The 21,241-nt window shown below is 37.9% G+C and overlaps 1 long non-coding RNA gene across 1 annotated transcript in view; it reads left to right on the forward strand.

Annotated features, from left to right (window-relative positions):
• LOC125780353 (uncharacterized) overlaps positions 1-21,241 on the forward strand; it is a 111,721-nt gene that overhangs the window by 24,934 nt on the left and 65,546 nt on the right. The window contains exon 2 of the long non-coding RNA XR_007423745.1: positions 6,879-6,978. This is a non-coding gene — a long non-coding RNA (uncharacterized LOC125780353). The remainder of the gene's footprint in view (positions 1-6,878; positions 6,979-21,241) is intronic.

Consider the following 21,241-nt stretch of genomic DNA (forward strand, 5'->3'; position numbering starts at 1 on the left):
ATCTCCAAGTGGATTTGCAACCTCCTATTTCTCGATAAACGTTATTCATGATGAAATGTCCAGGGCATAGTGCTACCCCTGGGTACTGTGAATCCCACGTGAATTAGCCAAATACTAATGCCGAAAATCCTAACCTCAAAAATTAGGTATATACCATGCCTCTAGCTTCTTGTAGATATTTAATCGGCGAACATGTTATGAACCTAACTGAGTCTCGGTGAAGTTAATCGCTGACTTAGTAACCAGCAGATAAACGTGACATCAATGAAACGGAGGCCGCATATGCTGACTATTGGAATTCAGGAATGACATTAGAACTCTAGTAGGAGTACTAAAAGGTCACTGTCTAATTGGCAGACATGCCCGTAAACTAGAAGCACCATACAATGACTATTGTAGAAGATGACAGGAGGTAGAAGAAGAGGAGAGTTTAAAACATTTTTTATGCGAATGCGATGCTCTTTACAGGAAAAGACCTACAACTATCGGACGAGGATTTTTCGACATTTCAGAAGCATCAATAAAACTTCATCAAAAGAACTGGTTTATTCAGAGGTTCAGAGGACCGATAATAGAGTGAAGGAATATTAGTCCCGGTGGTATCAAAATGGGCCTTCTAAAGGCCTAAGTGCGTCATCAGATAGCCACTCTACCTATCTACCTAACTAAATCGATGAAGCTGAACTCTGAACCGCATAAATATTGTATAATTATATAGGTTTGAAACTTAGCTAGTTTTCCAGGATAGAGAGTTCAGGTTTTTATCTACTGTGGGCAACAACATAACAGGTGTCTTTCGCGTTGTTTAGTGACAAAGCAACACTTTGGGCTTGGCTGGCCATCTTTGCTAGTTCGCCAATTCTTTTTTGGCGTTTCAAATCGCTTAAGCACTTATAGTCTCACCCAAGTCGAAGAAGAACTTGATTTTTTATAGCAACTTAACTAGTAATTCGAAACTTCTTTATTAGTCTAAGCAGTTTATTTGTACAAGTAATAAATTATATTGTATTTGCTGTTTATTTTGACCGCGCCACACACCAATGCCAGCACACTTCCCACGAGTGCTTATTTCCATATTGAGAACTCAACTTTTTTTTATACATTTCGGTGCGTGTCGCAATGGATCTAAGCGCCTCAATTGTTATTAATGCCCACTTATGTGACTTACACGCCATGCTATGCTTGGCTATGCAATGTTAGGTTATGTTTGAATAAATAGCCAAAGCAAATACGCGCGCATAAAAAACAAACGGAACTTTATCTATTGATTTAAAAGAGAAATATTACATTAATTGACGTTAACACCCAAACGCCGGTCATATGATACGCGCACTAAGTAGCCCCCTCCCCACCAACAACGCAGCCAGCGCATTCGATACACTCGCTAATTTACGAAAGGCGGGTCGAATTGTGCGCTTGTTTGTTATTGTTGTTGCTGTTTTCGATATTCATTTTTTCGCGCTTTGCTGTTTTTTTCGGGCCTCTGCTTGATTGATACTAGTCCTGCGTGCGGTAATGCCGTGAGCCCTTGGTACCCTCTATTGGCATTTTCATTACCAGTTCACATTACGCATTACCAATTTCTCACTCACACTCGCATTTATGTAGGTTTGGAACTTCCTCATTTCCCATGGTGTGTGCACACCTTAACGCCTCAAAAACCTCTCGAAATTCAATTGGCACTCATGGTGGTGGCAATTTTTTACCCTCTTAATCAATTAAGTCATCGTCATCGTCGTCGTCGTCACAATTGGTGTTTGTTTTCGCATTCTACTTGTGTATTTGTTGTTGTATACGTACCTCTCGATTCAACGCGGGAGCATGTACGAATATTGCTCATAGTTATCTCTATGGGCTCATTGTCCTGGTATTGACTTTTTATTGTCGTGTATTGTCTTTTGCTTGCTTTTTATTTGTGCTTTCATTAAGTAACGTTTCTTTTTATACCCTGAACGGGAAATATAAAGTTTCCCACGAATTTTGTAACTCACGAAGGAAACGTCGGGCACCCTAAACATATACTATACATACATATATGTATGTATGTATATAAATGATCAGTGTGACGAGCTTAGACGGCTTAGCCATGTCGAGAACCCGCAAACTAGTCTCTCAGTTTATGAGATATCGATCTGAAAACGTTTACACGTTCTTTTGTTCTCAAGATGCTGCTGATTTCTCGGAACCGCCGGTATCGGACCACTATAGCTTGTAGCTGCCATACAAACTGATCGATCAATATCAAGTCCTTGTATGGAAAACTTTTCTATTCGACGAGGTATCTACACGAAATTCGACATGGATTACTATTCAAAATAGCGGTATAATCTCACAACGATTTTTTCATATCGGACCACTATAGCGTATAGCTGTCATACAAACCGAACGATCAAAATACAGGTCTTGCAATAAAAACTTTTTTATTCGTCAGGATATTTTCACGAAATTCGGCATGGATTATTGTCCAAGTCTTCAAAACAAGCTTCGCAGAAACTGTTCAGATCCGAACGTTAAACATATAGCTGTCATATAAACTGTTCCAACACAATCTGCTTTTTGTATGGAATACTTTTTTTTCTTAGTGAAGGGTATTATAGCTTCGGCACCGAAGTCAATGTTTTTTCTTGTTTCTTATTTGTGCTCTCACTTAGTACCGCTGCTTTTTTAATTCTTATTTGGTTATTATTGCTTTTGTTGTTGTTATTTACGAAATCAACACGTGTCTTTGTATACTTTTCCCATTGTATCGTATTGTATTGGCTTAATTCCTTTTTTTGTTTTCGATCAGCAGGCGGGCCATCCCATCATGCCATCCGATCCCATCTTGCCGACTTTTTATGCCGATTATCAATCGGCGGGCCATCAACAACGCACGCTCGGTGTGCAGCTAATTAAGTTGTATCCGACTGCAATGTCTACTAAATTATTTCATTAAACAAAGGAATGGAAAAAAGACATGAATAAAGTGCGTTATAATTGAATAAAAAAGAGGCATGTCATATGCGCGCCTGAAAATATATTTCACTAAGCGCCTGATCTTTTTTTTTACTTGTATTGAGTATTGTAATCTTGTACATACTTAATAATGTAATCTTGTGTCTAATAATGTACTCCTGTGTCTAATAATATAATCTTGTTACATCAGTTGGTTTCTATTGAAATTTATAGGATTTATTATTGATGCCCTAGCACTAATCTTGTGATCCAAGTCCCTAATAGCTGTAACGGGGTTCATTTTTGATTCATTTTTTGGCGGAATGTTATTAGAACTTCGCTTTTGCACATTAACTAGTTTTCATTATGATGAACTCGGCAAAAATAATTGTTCTTTTTATTTAAAAGCTATGAGTATAAACCTTCACACACCTAATATTATGCATACCTTCAAATATCGTTGCCTACATTTGTGCGCGGAACTGATAAAAAAGAAAATAGCCCACAAATCTAAAAATGTTTCGAATACTACTTCAAATTTCGAGCAAAAATGGCGTACAATTAAAAAAACCCCGATATTTCGAAATTTAGTAAACGGGATCCCGAAATGTTTGTTAAAACAAACCGAATAATGTTTTAATTTCTGAGCAAAAACAATAAATTTAATTAAAAACCCGCGAAATTTCGAGACATATTGAACGGGATCCCGAAATGTTTGTGTTATATTTTTGGAATCGGAATTGTGTGTTTATTTTTAAGTAATTTACTTAAATTTCATAAGATTATTTCAAATATCAAGCATTCCTTCGTGGATCATTGCCAAAAACGAGAGTAGAGAGCAAATCTAATATTGTATAGCGAATAACTTCAAACTACGAGAAATGTAAGCAAGAAACTTAAAAAAGAGTCCGAAATTTTAGAACTTTATAAACGGGATTCTGCTAATCTCTAAAGAATAACTTCAAACTACGAGCAAAATCAATAAATTTTAATAAAAAAAACACGAAATTTCAGGATCCTGAAATGTTTTAGATATAACTTCTGGATCCGAATTCGGATATTAGTATTCATTTTATAGACAATTATGTATGAAATTCTTAACAAATTCCTTATCGTGATTCTGAAATTTTTTGTGATTATTAGGAAAAATATTAGTATTCATTTTATAAATTATTATATATGAAATTCTAAAAAACATCCTTATCGGGATCCCGAAATTTTTCGGGATTGTTTGGAAGAATATTAGTATTTATTTTATAAATTATTAAGTCTGAAATCTATTTAAAATTTCCTATCGGGATCCCGAAAAATTTCGGGATTGTTTGGAGAAACATTAGCTTTAGTTTTATAAATTATTATGTATGAAATTCTACATAAAATCCTTTAGATACTTGTAATAGAAGACTATAACTAGAAGCCATAAAAACCTTTCGAGTTTTAATTTACTGAAGACATCAACATCAGCAAAACTATTAAAGTAGTCCTTGAAGGGGTCTCATAGATAAATATCCAAAGAACAATAGTCATTTGTAATTGTTCATAGTTTCAAGATGAAAAAACCCTTCTGAAGAGACAGTAATGCGCCAATTTTGTTTAGAAAAAATGCCTCAAGTTGTATCTTTGTCTTTTTCTTCTTAACACACGGGTTGACTACCACCAGAAGGGTTTTTCACGTTTCCAGGGTGCGCGGCGAGGCCACAAGAGTTGGAATTGAGTATAGAACTACGACTCTAACTGCTTACCCAGAAGCATGACTATACCCCATTACACCCCTTGTCTGTTTATTGAATTAAAATTCATAACAAATTGCAAACGATTTCCCGTCCTATCGCTCTACTTGAAGCTGAAATTACAAATGCAAAATATTTGCATATTTTTTTTTAAATTGATTATCTTCCCTGTCTCTAACCACCAATGATTGATTTCTGGCGCTGTCGCAAAATTTTCGCAAACATCAATCAATAAATTTGTTTTAAAGATTGTTTTCGGCTCGTGCGTCTTTTCAGGTGCGGCGAAGCTCAGCTGTGCGAAATTTTGCAATGAAAAATTGCAAATGCAAAATTTAATTGAATAAAGATTGAAGAAACTTGAAAGCCAATCATTTAGTTAAATTAAAAAATATTGAAGCAAAGCGCTCAGCTGGATGTATTTGTCATTAATCAAGGCACTGAACTAAGAAAAAATAGCAGAAGTCTCAAATATTTGTCACATCTTTTCGCGATAAGCTAGGTAACAAAGCAAACAGAATAACTTCAAACCACGAGCGAAAACAATAAATTTAAATAAAACAAAAAAAAACTGAAATTTCGGTATTTAATAAACGGGATCCCGAAATGTTTTTGCTATACTAATTTCTGAATCGGATTTCGGGGTAATATATATTTTTCACACCCTGTTGATGTATTCTAAATAACGGAATCCCGAAAATTTTCGGGATTGCTTGGAGAAACATTAATATTTTTTTTTGTATTTTCTTTCCTGATATTTTTCACTCCTTGTTGCTGTATCTTAAACATCGGAATCGGTCGATGTAATCATGTTCTAAATGTTCTAAAGTAATATGAAGGAGATAAAGCGGCGCAAACAGAAAGATCACGCTATCTTCATATACATACATATAATATTTGTAATTGGCTCTCAGATATGAGCTTGGAGAATATCTCATTTTGTATGACGGTTTCGAGGATACATTCTGTTTACTAGGTCCATCTGGTCTTTTCAGGGTTGAAGTAGTTCAGTTCAACGAACTTATAGCTACCGTTCTCATTGTGGCATGCAAGATGTCTTTTGGTTGTTTTTTAACCAGCTTCATATAAATTTTAATTTTCTGCATACCATTGGCTGATTGGTAGTATAGAGAAGTAATTTCCATCATCGACCTTAGGTCGCATGTCTTCGTAGTAGTCGTGGACAGTCGATTCGACGCCGTTCGCGTACTCGGGCTGACGTATGGTATTTCACTTCGAGATCGAATTGAAAACAAACAAAATATAGCTTGTGCAAGAACTGAAGCCGCTCCACCTTCCCAAGCGACATCGCTTTGATCTATGGGCTATTGAAAAGTTACAAGAGGATCGAATATTTTATAGACAAATTTTGTTCAGCCATGAGGCCCATTTCTGCCTCCATGGGTATGTAAACAAGCAATCTTGTCCTATTTAGGACGAAGAGCAACCTGAAGAGATTTAAGAGCTATCATTTCAACCAGAAAAAACAACGGTTTGGTGTAGATTGTGGGTCAGTGGTGTGGGCTCGGTCCATATTTCTTTAAAAAAGATGCCGGTGTGAACATAACCGTCAATGGCAACCGTTGTCGCGCCGTGATAACCGTCTATGAGATGCCTGAAATTGAAGCTCGTGATCTTGACGACATTTGGTTTCATCAAGACGGCGCTACTTCCCACACATCACATCAATAAATGGATTTATTGAAAGAACACTTTGATAAGCAGATAATTTCACGTTTTGAGTTTGTCGATTGGCCACCAAGATCGTGTAATATTATACCGTTAGACTTTTCCTGTGGGGATATGTAAAGTCTAAAGTCTATGCGGACAATCTCGCTTCGATTCAGGCCTTGTCGTCGTCAGTGACAAGTCGAAATGCTCGAACGAGTCATCGAAAATTGGATTCAACGGATAGCCAATCGGAGACGTATTTGAAAGAGATAATCTTCAAATAACAAATGCCAAGAGATGTTCTTTCGGGTGACAATAAACATTCTTATTAAGTTTGAAGTTTATTTTTCTGTCTTCTTTAAAAAAGAAGAATCTCGAAAGGGATAACGCTTTATTAAATATATGTCCTTATTTAATTGTATTATTAACTTCTCTTGCAGGAAAACAATTTGTATAAGTATTTCTTAATTTGCTAAAAGTTGTCTGTTTTTTTTTCATTAAAAAATAAAAATAATTATATATATTTATCTCCTTTTTTAATTTCAGGCAACCACTTTTCGGCTGATTAACTACAACAATTTTTCAGAAAAGTAACAAAAAACGGCAATTAAGCAATTGAGAGCGCAAAGAGTGCCAAAAAAGTGCGGTGAGTACAAAAAAAAATTAATCATTGCCACAAATTGTAGAGTGACTAAATTTTTTGTATTTTTTTTTATCAAAAAAAAAAACATTTTTTTGTTACTTTTGAACACCAAAGGGTTGCTCTTTGCATAAGTATCTATTTTTTCTGATTCTTCTACCTCGACGAATGTTATGTATTTACATGCGCTTCATTACATATTCACGACGTGTCCGCTGTCTGTCGGTCCGTTTTGCGAATTTCATTTGAGGACATCATTTTTTAAAATGTTAACTGTCACACCGTTAAGGAGATATTAGAAAAACAAGATAAATGATTTACTAACAAGCCATGGGCAGGGTGGCAATTGAGTGGAAGTGTGCTTAGCCGTTACCGGAAAAAAAACTTAAAAAATAAAATAAAAAAAAAAAACAATTCTACAAAACTAGCAGCAATAAAAAGAAAATAAAAAAAAGTGAAAAAAGCGAAAGGATAAAGGTTGACACTTATATTTAACTGCGTATTAACCAAATGAGCGCCGAACGTGCGTGACAAAAGGTAACAATACGGTGGCAGCCGTTTCCCTGACGTTTATGTTTGTGCATTACATTGAAGGTTTTATTTAGCATAGTTAGAATGTTGTAGCGACAGAAATTTGCCGAGCTGGCAGTCTTTGGCCGGATCCGTTACGGTTACGTAGACCCGACTGTCGTGGGAACGGTTAGAACGATCCCTCATTCGTATTAGCAAAGAACTGAGAGAGTAGATTTTTAAGAGCTTCTTTTGAGAAAAATTTTCCACCAGCAAAATCATTTGTCATAGACAGAAACATGAAGTAATCACTTCGTGTCAGGTCCGGACTGTAAAGTGGAATGCTACAACCCTCCCAATCAGGCTCCGGAAGCTTCTGGCGAGCAATAATCCATGTGTTTGATCTAGCATTGTCCTGAAGGAACATGATTGCTTTTCTTTTGATCTGATCTGGTACTTTCGGGGATTGCTTCCTTTAGACGATATAATAACTAGGTGATACAGAGCCAAATTAAGAGTATGGCCTCTTGGAAAACTTAAGTCCTGTCACCAGATTATATTTATATATATTCATCTATTTATTTTAAGAAAATAACACTAACTTATAGACGAAACGAAACTTCTGATCTCTTGGTCCCCATGCCGTAAGGAAAATGTTGGGATCTTAAGGAAAAAATGCAGCTTAATAATGATTTACAGTTAAGAACTCTATGTGTTGATAATAACGTCGATTTCACCCTGGTTCCTATTAAATTTTTGAAAGTACCTAACCTAACCTAATATGCTCCAATTTTTAATGAGTGCACCGAACTCATCGTAGGTTCCATCAAATTCTTGAAAATACCTTATCCAACGCAAAAGGTTCATAACTGAAAGAATAAATACAAATGTACTCCTAAAGATAAGCCTTTTGTGAAGTCAAGAAACCGATTTAGTTGGATATGGGTGGGTAGGAAAGATGCTCATACTGCGTCTTCTTTAAAACATCTTCTAAAACTGCCATTTAGTAAGATTTACTAACTAAGTGGACCACAACTGGGTTAAACTCATAAAGCTAGGGAAATACGAACTTTCTTGAGGGCGGAAAACTGACTAGATCTCTTGTCAGTTGACAGTGCTCGATAAACAGTAGAACTCCAACCCGTTTCCATCCAGCTGATAGACGATATCATTAATAGTGAGGCTAAGTATTTGTTCTTTCAACCAGTAACCATCCGTTCAGAAATGGACGTCATGACCTAGCTTAGCTGTCTATTAATTCGCTGAATTATGTCAATGTCGTCGTATGTTTCGTAGAGCTCATGGTTCCATCGACACCGGTATTCGCCGTTGCTAATGCGCAAAGAACCAAAAATCTTCGGTAGATCCTTTCTCTCGAATACTCGTAATGCCGATTCATCAGTCCTTGCCTCTGCATCTGAAAGCAAAACAGGAATAATGAAAACTTGTAGAATTTGGTCTTTGTTCGTCGGGAGAGGATTTTACATGTCCATTGCCTACTCTGTCCGAAGTAGTACCGGTTGGCCAGAGTTATTCTGTGTTGGATTTCGAGTCGCATTGTCTGAAGCCAGGAGTATATTGAACAAGTCGCTCCCTAGGAAGTCTTCTTGTCTGAAGCCTCGTTTGGTATCAACTGGTTCAGAGAGGTCCTTCCCGATACTGACGGAGCTTTTGGTATTGCTTAACGTCAGGTTACACAACCATATTAGTTTTGCGGAGATACCAAATTCAGTCTTAATGGCGGCTCCTTTTCGTACTGTCAAAAGCAGCTTTGAAATCTACGAAAAGGTAGTGTATATCGATTATTAAGATTTGATGCATGGTGAATACTTGGTCAGTTGTTGATTGACCTAAAGCCTGTAGGGTCTCTCATCCGATGCTATTTTTTTTTTTGTTATTGGGGATGGTTTACGTGACCGGTCCCAAACCCAGCGCACAAGCCTGGGAAGGGATGCGTAGCCTTTCCACTTTAGCTCGCCTTCAAACGGATGTTCTTTGGCTACCCAGACGATAGTTGGTCTAAGACCGGAAGTCGTGAGCTGCTTTTCGGTTAATATGTGAGTTATTTACTTCTCGAATATAATTGAGCAATTAAAAGTTAAAGCAAGCAGTCCAGATAATGTCTTAGACCAAGTAAACCCCGATTTTTGACAATTTTAATTTTAGTTATTCTAATCGCAATTCATGTTTTAACCGAAATGCAGTCATTAACTTTTGTTGTTGCTACAATTCATTTTTTATATACACCGATCATAACAATTCATTGTCACAATTTATAGCCGACCACGAGCCTTTAAACAAACATAGAGGCATGCATATCCTTAAAGTAAACTCTAGCGGGTATCATGTCGTTCGTTTACGAGTCGTTGACGAAGTATTAAGTATATGAATGCATTCAATTGGAAAACCACTATTTGGACATATGTTGGCATTGTTTACGCTGCTGGCGTTTAAATACCGAACAAGCAGGAGTCACAGGGTGACTACACTACACCAACACACGCACACACGAATGCTTAATGCATACACTATGCCTGCAATGCCTAACATTTTACTTATGAAAACCTTCCGCCTTTCCAGCCTGCTTTTATATGCATATAAAAGTGTTTGTTGTTGCTACTGTTGTTGTTGTGAGCGTTAATAAATCGCTGTGTGTTGTAGAAAATTAAGTGAACAATGTTGTACCTTCAGTCGTAGTAGTTGTTGTGACAGATGGTAGGTGACTGCGTGCTGCATTGATGATTAGGCGACTTTTTGGTTTTTGTATACCGTTATTTATTTGCTTTTCGGCCAGAAAAGTTGACTATTTGATTTTCATTCATTGCATTTGGCTGAATTAATTTGTAAAAGTATGGTCGAGAATTGTTTCGAAGTGATTGTTGTTGTTGCATATAGTTCTGGGGTTCGTAAATTTGGTATCCGTAGCGGTAAAAAGACACTTAGATGACCATCAGCCCCATGATAGGAATTCGTCAGACCTTACTTCCAAAGAGCTTATAAAACCCGACAGCTTGCGGCTCAGACTTTGGACGCTAGAAAGGAGTAAATGTAATATTTTGGGTTCCGATTATTGAAGAGTTCTCACAAGAGATATTGCAAAGTTCATGAAATGAGGGCAGGTTTTCTCCGAGGCCCAAAGTTTAAAGTCAACGAGGTCTTAAATCTCCTACAACGACGACCCTGGGTTAGATTAGGTTCGATGGCTGAATCTGAAGATGAGGATCGATCTTTGACTCCTATATACGTATACAGTTCCTTGTGAAACCATAAAGTATTACCACTGTTTCTGACTTTATAAGTTTACAAAGCGCCTAGAGGCCAATAGAAATGTGGTTAGATATTTAATTTCGACTCTCATCAGTTCTGTGTAATATTTGAAAGTGTGAGCTCCCAAGTGCTTAAGCGTTGATCTCGAAAAGGCGAGACAATAAAGAAGAAAGTGTGGAGATGTTTAGACCTCGTTTTCTTCCATGAACCTTCAACAGCTGGCATACGGTAGGATTTTTGACCTTACAGCGTGGATGTCGAAGGGCGTTGATCTATTAGAGCCACCCCAGCTAGGGAGATGCAAGACTTACTGAGACAAAAGAGCTCACTGGAATTCTTCCAATCATCCTTGAGCCAGAAAGATCTTGCAACATCGCTAGAATCGATCATAACCCTGTGTTGGCTAAGCTTCCACGAAACTATGCTATTCAGCAGTAGAATGCGCGAAGAGAGAGTAGCACCGCTCAACTGCCATTCTACTGATAGTGGGGTTATAAGACCTTTCCTTGTCAACTCGTCGTCTTTGCAGTTGCCTACGTTCAGATGTGACCTGAGATCCATATTATTCTTATCTCAAAGTTACTCAATGCCATTGATAACGAGGTTAGGCATTCCTTAACCTGCCTTCAACGCACGGTTTGTGAACTCAAGGTTAGTATCGCCGCTCAGCTTTCAAAGCCAACCTTACTTAACCTAGTCGTTTAGCGCTTAGAACTAGAGACGGAGACATGGTTTGGTTTGGTTATGATTTTTGCCAGAAGAGTTCCTTATTCAGACTTAGGTCTAGGAGGCCTTAGGGACTAGGAGGTTGTTGCTTATTTCAAAGTTCCCTGAAGAACTCAAAGCGTACATGTTAGAAGAGACGATTTGAGCTTTGGTAGAGGTTCTTTCCTTCTTATTTTCAACCTAGTTACAAAAGCAATGTCTGAAAACTCCGTGTAAATAATACCTCTCGAAAATGTTTGTTACTTGAAGTTCAATAAAGATCTTCTGTAGAATTTGAAAGAGAATACTTAAAATTGTAGTCGGGAATACTTAAAATATTTTCTCGTAGCTTATCATTCAGACTTTGTCAAGAGCACATTTTATGCGTCTTACGGAAGGCTATAAGTGACGGAAGGATAGCATGACAGATATCCCTATTACACAATTATCGGCCAAATGCATGACACACGCCCCCTTGCGCAATGGCTAAGAGTGGAGCTAGAAGCAACCGTGTGTCAGGCTTTTAGTTTGGAGAGGGTTGTTGACAAATAAAGGACATCAGCCACACCTGTTTACCAAGTGGTAGCTAGTTATGCATACTTATAGGCGCTTGACATTGCATGCGTTTAATGCGCTTCTTGATTTGCTTGTAAAGCTTGTAAACTAAAATGTATTGCCATGAAATTATGAATTATTGCTAACCTAACAGACTAAACAAACAAATCGTCAACATAGTATGCATACCGCCTCACATTTTTTATTCGAATCCTATGGGTAGGCAATGTTTAATCATGGCCATAAAAATGTCTAAAAAGGGCATAAACTTTGTGGCAAGACACAAGTTTCGTAGTTTGAACTAAATTGGAGGAAATCAAACAAAATCAAGCTCAGAGAAATTATATTTTTGTAGTATGAAATACAGACGAAGTAAAATAATACATACAGGGTTGCATTGGGACAATCGTGGCCTTCGATTTAACTTTGTGGGAAAGTTGAAGATTTTTTGGCCTTTAAAATCAGTTCCGATTAGTTCAACAATGCTTAGAAATCTCTAACGATTTTTTAGTCTTGTCTTTCGGTTTGAATTCAACACCGAAGTTATCCCATAAGATCTTTGTTGTTCTCAACCCTTCTTTGCAGTATGCAGTCCATTATTGCAATATGCAAAAACCAATATCGGCCCATAATTCCGACCTCTTTTTCGAATAGCTTCCCGGGTCGGTCGGAAGAAATTCGGAATGTACCACACATCGATAATCGAAGAAAACTGTCAACATATCCTTGATTTTTGATCTGCTTTGAAGTAGTTTTTCCGGTTTCGGCTTACATTTGCCACGATATTCGGATGATTGATCGTCTGTTGCCATCGTCGTTTTACTTTTCTTACGCCCAAATGATCTTTCAAAATCATTTCCACTGGTTCTTCAGATATTCCAACGATCATCTGACTGTTAATCGTCGATTCTCAGGCACCAAATTCTTTATCTTATTGTCATGTTGATCATCAGTTGATGTTGATGACCGCCCTGGACGTGGTTCATCGTCAACGCATTCCCAATCCTCTTTGAATAATTTATAGAATCACTGGAAACTCTTCGCCTTTTATGAAAGATCGCATTAACTTAACACCTCTTACTGTAGATAAACATAGCTTATTCTAACCCTCGGTAGATAGAAAGATCGGATGAGGTTTCTGTTAAGGTTCGAATCAGACTTTGATAGCAATCGTTTTGATGGGTTTTAAATCACCCCGGAAAGGACCATCAAGAGAACTAGAGTAGTACTCCATTTTTGTAGGATAGTTCAACTCAAACTCTGCAAAAGTACCTCAAAATTGGCGCCATACCTTCTGAATCTACAAATTTTCTAGAAGAGTTCATAAGAGAAGGTGTCAAGGGGGTTTAACTAGTACAGCAAATGGGCGAAATTGGACCATTGTCATGCCGGCAAAATTTTATTAATTTTAGAAAAGCTTTAGAGGATTACAACTAAGCCAGAAATTGAGATTAAGTTACAAATTCTTCAGTTTACCTCTAAAAAAGCGATCTTGACCCCCACCCTCTATGGGTTAACTAAACACTAGAACAAGTTCTTCCAGCTGATCGTCATACACTGTGAAAATAGATGAAATCATATTACATATAGCCCCGCATACTCCAGGTTTATATTCAAAAATAATAAACTTGCGATAACTCGCTAAATAAATAGTTTAAATTTCCCAAACAAAATGGCGCTTAAAGGCTTCCACACAGTGGACGCCCAAAATAGGTTGGACAAAAACATCAAAAAAGTCCACAAAATTATTTTGGATGACCGTAAAGTGACGTTTTAGGAGATATTAGGCACTCTAAAGCTATCAATTCTCGAATATTTGAGTATGAGAAAGCTCTGTGCAAAGCGGATGCTGCGCGAGCTCCCTTTTGACCAAAAACAACGACGATTTAATGGTTCCGAGCAGCATTTGGAGATGTTCAAACACAATAAACACGAATTGATGAAAACATGGCTTCATCATTTCACTCTAATCCAATGGACAGTCATCCGAGGAGCGCTCACGTTGTACCCGCTCCAAAGCGTAGAAAAACGTAACTATCGTCTGGCAAGGTTACGGCGTCTGTATTTTCTGCACATCGAATAATTTTTATTGACTACCTTGCAAAAGGGAGGATCATCAACACCGACTATCACATGGCGTTATCAGATCGTTTGATGTACGAAATCGCCGAAAAACGGCCGCATTTGAAGAAAAAGAATGTGCTGTTTTGCCAAAACAATGATCCGAATTGTTTTATCGAAAAGTTGGAGGGACGCTATAACCAGTATGTAACCCTTGATGGAGAACTATGTTGAATAAAAAAAAGGAATTACGAGTATGCAAAAAAGAAAGTCTTTTACTATGGTAGGCCGTGTATTTTTCAATTGGAAAATTTCTCATTTGACGAGATATCTCCACGAAATTTGGCATGGATTATTAACTAAGACAATAATGCAATCTTCACATAACACAAATGATCAGCATGATGAGGTCAGTTGATTGAGCCTTAGTATCTGAGGTTTTGAGATATCGATCTGAAATTCTGCACACATCCCTTTCTCTTCAATAAGCTGCTGATTTGTTGGAATCGGCTTTATCGGATAACTATAGCATATAGCTCCCATACAAACTGCTTGCTCTAAATCTAGTGCTTGTATGAAAACTTTTTCGTTATCTTCATTTTTTCATTGATGAAATCGACCGTTCAAAATCGAATTATTGTGCAGCAACTTTTTTATTGGGTGCAACCGGAGCCAACGTCTTTTCTTCTTCTGTGTACCCAAAATACCTTAAAAAATTGCGATATAATTTTATTACGCTTGTTATATAATTTCTCTAACAGCGCTTACACCCAACCACCTTATTTACCCGCTTCGAGTTGTCGCTTAACCCACATGCACACACTCACATCACACGCGTTCAAATGTACCTACAAACCGTGTTGTTCAAATATTTGTTGACATTTCTGGCCAGCGGAATTACTATAATTAGTTGATTTCGAAAAATGCAGGTTGTTTCACTTTTCGCCTCTGCTTTGTTGTTGTTGCTTGTTCATTTTGTCGCGCCAGTGTTGGCCTTCGTGTCAGCTCATCATGTCCTGTTTGCACCCATTCAAGCGACAGCCCAATAATTAGAGCATATGTACAAATGTATGGTTGCTTTATGTTTATATATATGTGTATGTGTTTGTGTTGTATTGTGTGTATGTTTGTTATTTGTGCCTGCAAATATTGTATTTGTGCGTTAACCAGCTCATTTGCGTTAAACTCCTATGTTGTCCACGTTATCCGTCACTCTTCGTTTGGCTTCGTTTCGCTTAGTGGGAGTGTAAATGTGAATTAATCAGTTTGAAATAAATATTTGTGCAAACATACATATGACATACTTTTTTCCATAATATATATTTTTTATTTTTTTGGTTGCACACTTGGACCTTGCAGGTTTAAATGTATGTGTGTATGCATGTAAGTCTGATTGACGTGACATTGTTGATGATGAAATACCATATTTATTTTGGTGGAGTTAATTGAATGACATTTGGGCGGTATTTTGTAATGGATACCTAACGTTATTAGCGCGTTGAACGATAATTTCAGTTCCGTTGTATGTGGGCAGCAAGTATTTACGACGACAGTTAGTTAGGGTGTGTGAAAACAGCGTTGTAAAATATATTAAATAATTAAATTGAAGAGCTGTGATGAATGGGAATGAGAAATTGGTTGATAATCTTAAACAAATTAAATTATAGGAAGTTCCTATAGTTAAAGTTAACATTTTGTGACGCTGCGAGATAAACTCGAATTTGCGATAAACACGGGTTTAGGCAACTTCGAGTTTAGCATAATATTTTTTTCTTATGTACGATGATAATATACTAATTTATTCTTAAACACCAAAATAATGGATAAACTCGAATTTATGATAAACACGAGTTTATGCGACTTCGAGTTTAACATAGGCATTTTTAAACACGAGTTTATGCCACTTTGTGTATAACAAAGGGTTTTTCTTATTTACGATAATCATATTCTAACTTAACCTTAAACACCAAGCGAATTTATGATAAACACGAGTTTAGGGAACTTCGAGTTTAACATAGTTTTTTTTCTTATTTACGATAATCATATTCTAACTTAACCTTAAACACCAAGCGAGTTTATGCTAAACACGTGTTTAAGAAATTTTTATAACAGACAAAATAGTTGGGTGAGAACCATAAATAGTCCATTGTGCGCCCAAAATTCTTTTTCCATAGTTTCTATAACTCGAGTTTATGATAAACACGAGTTTAGGGAACTTCGAGTTTAACATAGGCTATCTTTCTTGTTTACAATGATAATATACTAACTTAACATTAAACGCCAAAATAGTCAATAAACTCGAGTTTGCTATAAATTCAAGTTTAGGCAACTTCGAGTTCAACATAGGTTACTTTTCTTATTTACGATAATAATATAACCTTAAACACCAAAATAGTCAATAAACTCGAGTTTATGATAAACAAGAGTTTAAGCAACTTTTATAACAGATAAAATATTACATAACATATTGTGCTACCAAAACATTTGCTATGAGTCAAAAATATTCAACAGTGAGGACAAATTTTTCCGTAATGCCACCAAATTTTGCACTACGACGTCGTTTGATTTTCTTATAATCGCAGAAAGGGTGTATTTTTCCTTTAATCGCTTAAAGCGAGTTTACTAAACTTTTTGATTTTTTAATATTATGTCAGTACTTTTAACGTTTAACACCAAAGTGATCGATAAACTCGAGTTCATGAGAAACACAAGTTTAAATAGACTATGTTAGGTTAGGTTAATCTTGTATACGCCGCGCAGTCTCCAGCTTGGTCCTTGCGATAGCAGAGGGAGGGAGTTCAGTTGCTAAGTTCAAGAGGAGTATTCATCACTTAGGATGCGAGAGAGAGACCCTTGGAGAGAGCCCCCAGGTTGTGCCGAGTATTTGCCTACTCGTATATAAAGCATTGCTAGCTTTCCTCACTCTTTCTTCCACAGCAGTTTGCTGTTCAAGACTGTCCCAAGGTACTTGGAGCGATCCTTGAGAGAGAGTTGTGCTCCATTATCGAAAAGAACTTCCATAGAGGAATTTTGTGATTCATCCCCAGACCTGCTTGCTATGCCCAATTTTGGACTGTATACAGAGTGGTGGTCATAATACTGCTAATGGTCTGTAGACACTTAGACGTTATTAAGTTATCCGTATATGCCACTATCTTAGGGGCCTTGCCTTCCAAGTTCCTTAGCAGCTTATTCACCACTAATGTCCATAGAAGCGAAGATAGAATTCCACCTTGCGGAGTACCTCTACGGACTTCCTTGATCATTTTATCGTCGTTCTATTCCGCTTTTATTCATCTAGAGGTCAAAAGGCTTCTGATACAGCATTTTATAGCAGGATCAACACCTATTGACTGGATAATGTTCGGAATAGATTCCGTTGAGCCGTTGTTGAACGCTCCAGAAATGACCAGAAATAGTCCTAGAGCTCATTCCTTATATTCAAGAGCACTATCGATTATTAATGCCAGTGTATAGAATGCAGTCTCGGCGCAAAGGACCATACATTTTCCGCAAAACCTTTCTTTCGAAGACTTTTCAGGCCAACTCGTCAGATGTTGTCATCGTCCATGCCTCCACGTCAAGCAATAATGAGAGACTTGAGTTGAGAGTTTGGCTTTTGTTCGTCGAGAGAAGACTTAACTTCTCAATTTCCTACTCAGTCAAAGTAGCATCTATTGGCAAGAGTGATTCTGCATTGCATTTTAAGGCAGATATTTTTTTAGTGTAAACTTTACATTGGGGTGTTTTTTTTCCGTGGCAGGTCCCAAAGTCAGCGTACAACCTTATGTAGGGAATGTTTCGCCTTCTCACTTTAGCTCGCCTTCAAACGGATTTTCCTAGGCTACCCAGAGGATACTTGGTCAAAGACCTGGTCACTCCCAAGTGAATGGTGATCAGAGAACTTTCCTCACTCGCGTGAACTTCTACACATGACTCTATCCTCCAAGTTTTATAAGTCACTCCTAATTCCCGTCCTGCTATATGGTGCTTGGACGATGACAACAACTCATGAGTCGACGTTGCGAGTTTTCGAGAGAAAAGTTTCTGCGAAAGATTTATGGTCCTTTGCGCGTTGGCCACATCGATGGAACGATGAGCTGTACGAGATATACGACGGCATCGACATAGTTCAGCGAATTAAAAGACAGCAGCTACGCTGACTATGTCATGTTGTCCGAATGGACGAAAACACTCCAGCTCTGAAAGTATTCGACGCAGTCCTCGGGAAGAGGAAGACCTCCACTCCGTTGGAAGGACCAAGTGGAGAAGGACCTGACTTCGCTTGGAATATCCAATTGGCGCCACGTGGCGTTCTCAGTGTTGTGGGCAGAACACACTTAGGTTCCAATCATGGGTCATGCTGTCTTCCGACTATGTCTTGCAAAGAAATTAATTTATATCTCCGCCTTCTCTTCTTATGATGCTTTTATTAATGAACTAAATTCTCTTGATCACTTTCACTTTTCCCAATTCAATTAGCTTGTTAAATATCTTATGACTTTTGGAAATAAGTTGGTGGAGTATATCTTCAGCGTATACTTCCACGGTTCGAATGTACCTTGGCGTCTCTCACTAATTTATTGTCGTAAATCACGTAAATATCATAAATTAGCAACCAACCAGCTAGTACATTGACCAAACGAATGCTGCACGACGGCCGCTTCGCTTCCGCCGCCCTCAACTTGCTACGATTTTTCCACCACACAACCGAAATGCGAAATGAGTCTTTGTCGCTGGTTGTGAACCTGTTTATTAGCTGCCTAATATACAATAATATTCATTGATGTCTGAGGGTAGGAAATTATTTCCATCCTTGGGGAATACTTAAGCCAAAGTAGTTAAGACTCTCGAGTGCAGCCGAGTTGAGCGGTGTTGCGGCGAGTCCACTCGCCTATTTCGCGTCACATTCAATTCACCTAAAACGCCAAACAAATGTGACCTCTGCGCCGGTATACTAGTAGCAGCCACAGACGCCGCCTCAGCCTCGCTGGCGGTCTTCTTAAACTCTGACTGGGCGCAGTCGCTTTAAGTGGCATTGAATTACAATGCACGTCTCGGCTTTCAAGCGAAAATCTGCCGCCACTTCGTTATATTCATTTGCTACAACAACAATGCGATACAAATTCATAGCACTTAAAGGCTGATTGCAGGCGCAGGAGCTCCAGCTTCAATTTGGACGGGGTTGTTCGTGTTTGTCGGTGTGTCGCGCCGCATTGAGATAAATCACATTTGTGGACTGTAACAATCAGTTCAGTTTTTGTAGGTAATAATTTTTACTACATTTTGATTTTTATTAACGGTAAGTGATTGGTGTTGGGTTCGCCGTGGCCATGGAAATATGAAACATGTAGCACAATGAGCTTAACTTGAGTGGCTTAAGGCTGGAACCACTTACATACGCATGTGGAAAGCACAGTTGGTTATGCCGCAGCAAATAGTCAATCCAATTATGACTGATTTGTAAATTGAGCGCGAAGTTTTATTCAAAAGTTTGCATTTTCAAATGATATGCGTCAAGTACGTGAGGGAGAAAACAGTAAGGTATGAAACCAAAGATTCAAATTTACTGTTGAGATTACCTCTATTTTGTGGTAGACAATTGAATCTAGGCGTCCTTTATGTGCAGTTTATCTGTACCCATATTAAGGGTTGGTTTAAAGTCTGGTAAAACTTCGAAGATAATCTATAGAAACAGTTAACTCTAGGCGTCTGGGCGTCTAGACGTTATTATGGTACATTTTCTGTCTTTTGACTTAAGATCTGGTAAAACCACGCAGATAATTGGTTAAAACACTGGTAGAACTCCGAAAATTATCGGTTAAAACAGTTATCTCTAGACGTCTAGGCATCCTTTAACGCAGTCTTTCCGTCCCCATATCAATAGTTGGCTTAAGGTCTGGTTAAACAGCCAAGAAACTGGGATCGTAATACTTTTTTAAATATATATTTGTTAACGTTGGACCTGGTATGCATTCTTTCATTAGTAAAAAGCACCAATTAGCTAAATTAAATTGAAACTGGTTATATTCTGAAGATGATCGAAAAAAACGAAAACACTTGAATCGAAGTCTTTTTATAATACGTATTCCTGTGAAAGTACATTCCATGCCATTATGTATGGAACTCGGACTTCTTTCGCATAGTCACCATAGGCACGCTTGCAGAAGTCCAGACTCTAAACTCAATTTTCGACGGTTTTCAAGCAGAAATCCGTCGATACTGCTGCAATTTAACGTTCGATATTCGTACAAAGTTCATCAATCGTCGCTGGCTTGTTGGCACAGACTATAGACTTGACGTAGCCTCACATGAAATAGTCTAACAGCGTCAAAACGCATGACTGATACGGCCAATTGACGGGATCATTCCTTAAGATAACACATTCACCAAACTTGGCTATCGATAAATCGATTATGACATTCGCTGAGTGGCTTGTGGCGCCGTCCGTTTGGAACCACATATTGTTCAAGTCCATGTCATCCAATTCGGGCCCAAAATATTCAGCTTCATTGAGCGGTAGCGATTCATGTTCACAGTAACGTGCCGGTCTTGATCATCACGGGAGAAGTACGGTCAAATGAACCTACCCATAAACCGCACCAAACCGTTTTTTTTTTTTGGGATGCAATGGTGACTCATGGAGTACGTGTGAATTGCTGCCTGTCCGGTAAGCATATTTTGCTTATTAACGAAGCCATTCAGCCGAAATGAGTCTCATCGCTGAAGATGATTTTTCGATTAAAATCTGAATCATTTTCAAGTTGTTGCGCAGCCCAATTCACGAACAATTCAGTTCTTGCAAAAGATGGAGACCAAGATCTTTTCGCAAAATGCTCCACAACGTAGCCACAGAGATACACAATGCTTGAGAAAGACGTGTGAGAGACTGATTTGGGTCTTCCTCAATTTGGGGTCGTTTGCTGTCCCTATCAATCTACTTTTTAGCGTCGTTTTGAAAAAACCCGTAGTTATCCTGGATTCGATACTTCATTTTTCATTAACATAGATTTTTAAAAACTTCTAAAGTTTTATAAATATATTCGTATATCTAATATCGATTACTCAGCAGTCCTTTATGGGACACATTTCCATATCAAAATGTCGAACCCAAACGTAGTTTTCAGCTAAGTCAACATCCAGGAAACTTTAGTGGCTTTCAGAACAACAT

This window comes from Bactrocera dorsalis, chromosome 1 (assembly GCF_023373825.1).
Source record: "Bactrocera dorsalis isolate Fly_Bdor chromosome 1, ASM2337382v1, whole genome shotgun sequence".
NCBI classification, from domain to species: domain Eukaryota; kingdom Metazoa; phylum Arthropoda; class Insecta; order Diptera; family Tephritidae; genus Bactrocera; species Bactrocera dorsalis.